Below are 8996 nucleotides of genomic sequence, written 5' to 3' on the forward strand. Positions count from 1 at the left end.
GATGCTTGCCAGGGAACAGCCAGAAGAAATTCCAAGGAAGTGTGAGACAGAGAGGGCCAAAGGCCCAAGCCACCATTACCAAGAGTAATCCAGCACACCACTGCTCAGGAGGGGCCAGGCTGTGGGTTTCCCATGGAAAAGGGCCGGCATTCGCCACTAGGGACCTCCGCCCCACCTAGGGGCCTATGGCGCCAAGTGGCCATCTACCTCCTAAAATTCCAAACGGTGCAGGATTTCTCCCAGAGCAAAGCAGCCCCCACCAAGAACTCAGGCTGCCCTGGGAGTGCCAAACACCTCCACCGAACTGACATCTACACACTGGGGGGGTGAGATTTGTTTGACAGGGAAAAGGGCCGGAGTTCAAGTCCAAGGTTCCGTGCACTGCCCAGGGGCCTGTGGCCCTAAGGGAGTTTCCAACATCTAAAATTCCAAATGGCACAGGATTTCTCTCAAACCAAAGTTGCCCCCACCAAGAACTCATGCTGCATTTGGCCACCACAGGTGTAGCGAGATAAAAATATGCAACCTTCACTGGATTACTCCAAAACTAAAGGTGATACATAGTAGGACCCTACATGCAATTTGAGCCCGAAATGCCATCTCTGAGCTGACACCCAGACCCTGAGGAGAGGAAATCTTTTTTCCATGGAAAATGGCCTCCATCTGCAGCCACTCAAACTAGCTGACAGTGGGGTTCCCACATAAAAATTTGGCAACGGTGCTGGTTTCCACAAAAACTAAAACTGCCAGATACTAGAATCCTGCATGCCATTGGAGCCCCAAACGCCACCTCTGAGCTGATACCCAGAGCCTGGGGAAATTACTTATTTTTCCCATGGAAAATAGCCTCCCTTTGCAGCCACTCACACTGGCCCAGAGAGCGGTTACAACCTAAAAATTTGCAAAATTTGCTGGATTTCTCCATATCTAAAGCTGACAGTAAATAGAACCAAGCATTCCCATTCAGCCCCAAACACGAGCTCTGAGCTGATACCCAGAGCCTGGGGAAATGACTTCTTGATTCCCATGGAAAATGGCCTCCATTTGCAGCCACTCACAATGGCCCACAGTGGGGTTCTGACCTCAAAATTTGTAAACTTTGCAGGATTTCTCCAAAACTAAAGCTTACAGAACAGAGGACCAAGCATTCCCTTACAGCCCCAAATGCCACCTCTGAGCTGATACCCAGAGCCTGGAGAAATTACTTCTTCTTCACATGGAAAATGGCCTCCATTTGTGGCTACTCCCAGTGGCTGACAGTGGGTTTCCGACCCAAAACTTTGCAAACATTGCTGGATTTCTCCCAGATGATGGAAAGCTGATTAATTTTCCCTAAGCTTTTCATTTCTGGAGTCACCAGAGCTGGCCAAGTTCTGTCTGAAACAATAGCCAAGTCCAGCAGAGGAGCCATCTTGAGGTGCTTTGAAGCCCTGGCTCCTCTTCCCCACCACCAGCAGTCATTCTTCAACTTGCATCAGAACTCCCCAATTCTACTGTCTCTCCTTTTGGAGCCAAGTGGCTCCTACAGCCTCTCTGAAGCAGTCAGAGCTGCTGAGCTCAGACACGAGTCTGTATGCAGGGCAGCTACTTTTGTACTGCTGCCAAAGCTTGACTTTGCCTGCTCGTGCCTTACCCTGGTGACAGCCTCGTGCTACACGTGGTCAGAGCACTGCTGTCTCCTGAGAGTGATATTACACCTCCTGGCTCTTTCCAGAACAAAAAGGCTCTTTCTAACTCAGCTGCTAGGGGACAATATTCAGATTGCACTTTAAAAGCCCTACCAAAGATTTCCAATTGGAATGATACTTCTGTGACTCCCTCTTTATTGTTATCACTCGGATAAGCTGGACAGCTACATTTTCTCACACATACCCGAGCCAATATCTTTCCATCAGGTACGATCCTATAACTCTTCTCTAGCAACTTCCCCTCTTTGGTCTTAAGCCCAGACCAAAATTAAACATTGATCATATTATACATCCATACCCTAAAACTTATCTGGGATCTCATTCCACAGTGGAGGCCGAGAAACAGAGAAACGACACCTGATGTTTACAGAAGCAGCACCTGAATTTGCAGACACCTCTCCAATATTGGCCCATGCATATTCTTATGTCTACAGAAGTTGACAGTCATGGGTCACAGTATTCAAAGACCTGCAGAATCCAGACCCATGCAAAACAGTTCCCAAATGACACCACAACCATTACAGAGGGAATCTATAGCCATGTCCTGCAGAGGACCTGTCCTGAGGTGCTTTGAAGCCCTGCCTCCTCTTCCCCACCACCACTTCTGATCTTGGGACAATGGTGTTTGGTTTGACATTGTCCCGAATCATCATAGATGGGCAAACTGGTGAATGGATACACAGTGGTTTGCCTAAATACAGGGGACAGCTGACTGTGTAAAATAACCACATGGGATGGGAAGAGCGAGGTGAACAGCACACTGGAGCAGCAGACACCTTGGCTTACCTCATCTCCCAGGACTCCGGGAAATCCAGCTGGGGAGAGTTTTGCAGAGGCCCTGCAGCACTGCTAACAGGGAGACTTCCTGCCTTGCGTATTGGGGGAATCAAAGGTTGTCCCAAAGACCCCTTCTTCATATCCTCACCACTGGAATGCACCAAGGAAGCCTGGAAAGAGTAGAACAGAGCGCTCAGATCAAGCATCCAGCCTTGCCCCTATTCATGCCTCAAGACATTTAGATATGCCCTCAACTGGGACCTGGCAGGAAAAGACAAGTCAGACTGATGGAGCAACTTGGCCCAGGATGGGGAATGCAAAGGGAGCTGGTGAGGGAGAGACCATGTCACACATTTCCCAGCACTCCCCTCATGCTCACTTTGGTGCAAGTGTGGCTGCGTTCCCAGTTTGCATCTACATGTTTGACATCAAGATGTTCTGGGGTGCCACTGTCTCCACTGGCCTTTTGGATGGCATGGGAGTGGGTTTAGATCACTCTTCTCTCCCTGCCCCTAAGCTACCTAACAGCCAGTGCTGATCTCCAGCCAAGGCCCCACAAAGCCATTCTGCAGGTTGTCAAAACCTGCTTTTCTCAAGCCCCTGTCCAAGACTGAGCACCAAGATGTTTCCTATTACCATCTGAGTAGCAGTTGCATCTGGACAGTTTTCCTTATCTCCTGTTAATAGGCCCATCAATGTCTCGCCTCATGACTCAGAGATAACACTCTCCAAGAGCCAGTTCTGTTTAACAGGTGATTAAGAACACACCTCAAAATAACATCAGCCCATTGTGAGATGCTCCGCCCAGGGGGAGAAGCTAGGCATTCCCACCTGGATAAATCCAGGAATTTCTAGAGAGAAAGGCAGCCTTTCCACAGGTTTCCAAGAAGACACAGCAACCACATCTGCCACTCCAAGAGGACTGCAGCCACTCCAATTTGGACTGCTACCAGCACACTGGCCAAAGCGGGTGCCAGGTTGTATTCTGACTTTGCCAGTGGTCTTCCTTTTGTATCATTGTGTGTATTTTTGTCTTTTGTTTTCTCTTTTCCCAATAAATTGTATTTCTGACTTGGAGTCTCTCACTGGTTTTGCTTTCAAACCAGAACAGCCCCTCATTTCTTCTGCTGCTGCCCTTCCCTCCTACAGTTCCCCAGCAGCCTTTGAGCCCAGATGCTGCTGAGCTCTCAGGATGCTCGCTGCTCTCCAGCTCCCACACATCCATCACCTCAGGCTCACTGGCATTTAGGAAGTTCAGCAGAGCTCCCTGTCCTGCTGCTCTCTGCAAGGTCTCTGCCTGCCCAAGTTCCTCCAGGGCCCTCATGCCATGGCCAGGAAGGGGGGTGGAGGCAGCGGGGGCAGATGCACACCCATCCTTAGTATCCCATCATTTCTGGAACAGCTAAAGAGCCAAATCATGACCTGTTCAAACTTCAGTGAAAGGTTCAGTTCCTGTCAGGGAAAAGGTCTCAGAGCTCTGCCAACAGCACATAAACGGAAAATTTACCACACAGGACTTAGCTTGGTCTCTTTACCTTACGTCCTTTTCCCTCTGAACTCAGCTCCTGTTTTTTTCTACTCTCCTCATCACAGCTGGTGCCATTTTTCCCATTCTCCTGCTCCCTGCTGCATATCTTGATTGGCTTGGTAGAAAGAGAGCTCTTCTGGATGGGAAGCAACGGTTTGGAGGGAAGGAGCATCAAGGGACTTGCCAGGGAAAACCTCTTGGCAATAGGGTAGCCAGTCAGGCCTGCAATGTGGAGACATAAAATGTAACAGAGGCCGCAAAGCAAACCTAAAGCATCTGAAGCTCCATAATTCATGGGACAGATACCTTGGAAACTTCTAAACAGCTGCACAGGGAAACATGCTCCTGCTGGCAGCCACTTGAAGCAGCCCACAGGGAAAACCCTGACCCACTTCCACAGAGCTGCCACAGGAACAGCCTGGCCTCTGGGCTGCCCTGGGACAGCAGGGAGCCCAGAGCCCTGTGCTTTCCAGGAATGGCTCAGCTGCACATGCACCCTCCTGCTCCTCTCCCTGCCCCTCAGCTGAGCAGCCCTACAGCTCCACGGGGCACTGGGAGCAGCACAGCTCATTGCAGGGGGCACATGCAGGGCACAACTGCTCCCTGGCAATGTGCACAGGCTCTCTGGGCTGGCACAAGACCCTCCTCCTGCCACAGAGCAGCCCAGCTCCCACCTCACCTCTGTGTGAGGCTGTGCCATGCTCTCAAGGGAAGAAGTGAGTTAGGTGAACTCCCACATTTATCATCAACACATCTAATGGGGGAGATTCTTGAGCAATTTTTAATTTCTGAGGAAATTTATTTGGTTTTATTTTTCATGGAACTAGCCTGTGTTTAATTCCTCTGAGCAGTATTGAGTTAGCAAGTCTGAAGGGAAAGGTGGAAGGCTCCAATGGTAAGAGGGAAAAAAAAGATTCCTTCTTGAGGCTGGCCTTCTGTGAATCCACAGGAAAAACCCACACAGCTGTGACTGCTATTTCTGCAAACCACAAAGACCTCTCTGCAAGCAGGCAGGCCTTATTGGTGTTTCTATAGCACTGTAATACCATCCTCAATGTTGGACCCAATCAGCAAGGAGAGGAAGAAGGGGAAATTTATCTGTCGTGAGAGCCGACACTGATGGCAAAGAAAGCAACAGGACTTGCATCTCATGACCATGTCCAATTTGTGGTCAGCTGTGGCCACAGTCCCTGTCCTGGCTGACAGTGTGAGTGATTTGGCCACTGTCAAAAAGGAGAAAGCAGAGTAAACTAATGATAGAATGTTGTGATGCCATGGGTGTCCTTGCAGGGTCATCTGTAGCTGTCAGCCACCTACTCTGACACAGAGCCAGCACTGACAACCTTGGACCAATTTGTAGAAGGGAATGGCTTGCAGGGATGGAGCTGCCACCCTGCTGCAAAAACTGTGAGGAAATCTGAAGCAGCAAAATTCCATTTTAGCTCAACCCCAGCCCAAATTCTTTATCCTTCCCCCTTCCCTGCAACTGACCAAACCACCCAGGGAAAACTGCTCAATGTCCTCCAAGAGCCCATTTTGACATGAAGTTTACAACTTCAATGTTGTATCAGAACATCCTAAAGGAGCAGCTGCTCTTAGGGATTTGTATATTCAAGCTGTGTTCAGACCAGAGCAATCCAGGTCATTTTCTCCCTACAATGAACTTTTTCATTTACAATAGGATGAAAAAAGTGAGTACAAGCAATCATGAGTAATAAACTCAACTAAACTACCAAGTGAGTACTATCCCTGCCCTGGAAAAGGACTGCTCCCATAGCAGAGGTCAGCAAATGCAGAAGGTTTAATCCCATTATCCAGAGGTTCAAATCATCTCCCTACCTCATCTCTTTTCACACTATAGCTACTCTTGAGCTGACTTTCTACTTTTAAATATCTTTATCTTGTCATGTTCCTATTCCCATGGTATCCCCATTCTAATTGCTTTAGCCTTCTTAATATTAGAAGAATGAAAAATCCTACATACAAGCCAAGTAAGGCCCAAACATTGTAGACCCCTTTGGATTACTCAAGCAGTAGGAAATGGAATCCCACTGTTCTGTACTGAGCTGCTTTGGAAAGTGAATCCAAGCTAGAATGGGGCAGGCACCAGCATACCAATCAGCTGTGCAGCCCTGTCTCATTCCTTAAGGATAATGTGCCTGAACATAAAGAACCACTGTGGTAAGGTGAACAAAGAGCTGTAACATGCAAAGTGACTCTCCTCCTCAACCTTAATTCTAGGAGCAATCATTACAATTTTGAGCAACCACTGAATCATGGCTTGAACAAGAACAGGAATTAACACCCTCACTACCATTCCACTCACCTCCAAATCTGCAAATCCCACCACCCACAAGCCACTGAAGCCATAATCAAGTACTTCCCTAGTACAAGCAGCCGCCTCAGCATTCATCATCTTTTGAAGCAGAACCAGTGTGACATTAACAAATCAAACCACGCAACATCCTGCCCCTACTGACAATAGCAATTGCAGTCTAACTAGTCCCAGTTCCTTTCCATTTCTGATTCACAGAAGTACTTAATCCCCAATCACTGGGATTATCAACAACTGGGCTATCAACAATAATTAAATTCACTGTCACCCATCACCATTTTTGTCCTAAATCACTCTACTCAAAATTATTAATCACCATAATCCTTGCCTCAGCAGCTCTAGGAGACTGAAACTGAACTGGACTAAATAAAAAACAGATTTAAAAAGTCTTAAGAATTCTCTCTTGGGTTGAATAGCCTATTAATTATTATGGCTGTAATACCCAAACACCCACTACTAACTTTCTACTTATACTTCCTTATAACTGCCACAACAGTCCTCGCTCTCAATGCAAACCAAGTTCAAAAACTAATGATAATGGCCTAAAGAATGAAAATATCCACGTTAGGTCATGGGGGGGGGGGGGGGGAGGGGGGAGAGAGGAGAGTGTTGAGGGGGCGGGAGATAGAGACCACTTACCCCAAACTTCAGGTGGCAACAGAAAACTACAGAAGATTTTACTTTCCCAACCCCTCCCTTATATAGGGCATTCGAAAGACATGGTCTGGATGCTCTCATTGGTTTGAACCCCACAGCCCTTCAGGTCCTGGCCGGTGAGATTGGCTGCAGCCTTAGGAGATATTTGGTTGGGCAACACCCTTGTCAATCACTGTAACATCCACATACACAGTAAAATCTCAATATTAGTCTTAGGCTTCCTAGCAGGACTTCCCCTGCTACCAGGATTCCTCTTTAAATGACTTCTTATTGAAAAACTTACTAAGTACATAATGACCAAAACAGACACAGTCTTTGTCATACTCTCACTACTAGGATTGCTCCTGTGCCTTCTCCTCACATAATACTCACCAAACACACTTCCACCACTCCAAAGAAAAGCCCTAACAATAATTCTATGACTATCACTAACCAAAATCCCTCCCAACAAAATCCATAAACCTAGATGACCATATCCCCAAAAACTAACAAATTCAGCCCTAACAACTGAAACTTCTACTCAGTTAACAGAGTTAAGGTTAAACATAACTCTAGCATTAACCCTAATGACTGTATCTCTATCCCTAAAAATATTTCAACTAACCTCTCACCTTAAATTTAAGTCCAACACTTGTTATAATCCTAAATGTAACCAAAATTACTGTAAATCTAATATTAACTCTACCACCTAATGCTATCCCTATAAACAGTAACCCTAGCCCTAAACGTAAAGCTAACTCTAACTTTACCCCTCATGATTGTAACCCTAACCTTAAACTCAAGCCTAACTACAATACAAACCCTTCACCTAAAACCCTAACACTGACCATAACCGTAACCCTCTCTTTAGCACTATTTGCTATACCAAAAACTAACGACTCTTAAACAAAGCAACACACAAAAGGACTACAAAGGGAAGGTGAGGACCTACAGAAAGTGCCTCAGCAGTATCCTTGGGATCATGGTCCCTGAAGTTTGCAGAATCCTGGGACTAAGGACCACAGAGCCTACTGGGCAGGCAACACTGAGTCCCAGCAGCATGGGGTTGGGCATGATGCTGGGTGCTTTGGTGCCTGGGATTATGTAATAACCAAGTCCTCTGAGCAGGGATCCCTGAAGGATGATTTTGGTGATCTCTTTGGAGTCACTGGTTAGAATCTTGCCAATCCTTCTTTTGAGTTTCTACAGGCAGCAGAACACACTCTTGATTATGTTTTTTGATCCTGAGTTCCTGATCTGCAGAGCAATGCCCACTAAGAGGTGAGCAACAGACTTCCAGCTAGAAATTACCTTGTGGGATATATTGGTCATTCTAAATAGTAAGGCACTAATAATATTCTTGTTGGGAATGTCTCCAATGGATGGAGGGAAATGTTAATGCATTCCAGTTGTTACTAATTTTGTCCTTTTCAAAGATGGTAATGTGGGAAGATGGGTAAGTTTGGTGTATGCATCAGGGGGGTTTGATTTTCAGTGATAATGGGCAGTGAAATAGATCGTATTATGTTAATTTTTATATAACACTGTATCTTACTGCTTCTTTCACTTATGTTCCTTACATGGCAATCTAGTACAGTGCAAAAATTCATCCTTCTTCCAGTCATTACATCTCCAAAGGATGATATTTGGAGAGAAAACCTTCCATTCAGAGACTAGGGTCTCACCACAGACTGCTTCTGGAATTACTATGTTACTTTTTTGGTTCCAGATTGATGGAATTTGGTTGTCCCCTCCTCCTGGAGCAATCCACAACTTTCTGAATTAATTCTCTATACCTTCTTGATGAACTGTCAATTTTATAGTTTTAGTAGAGGAGTTGGCAATTTGGTGCAGTCAATTTGCATTTCCATCTCTTTCCCAAGGGCTGAGGTGAGGCTGGCCTCATTTCCTGGGTTGTCCTTCTTGACTATGGATATATTATCTGCCTTTTCCCAGTCACTAGGAGCATCCTCTTCACTGACATGACCTTCTAAGGATGATGAAAAGTGGCCTTGTGGCATCTGGCAAGACT

Source organism: Vidua macroura, chromosome 3 (assembly GCF_024509145.1).
Source record: "Vidua macroura isolate BioBank_ID:100142 chromosome 3, ASM2450914v1, whole genome shotgun sequence".
NCBI classification, from domain to species: Eukaryota; Metazoa; Chordata; class Aves; order Passeriformes; family Viduidae; genus Vidua; species Vidua macroura.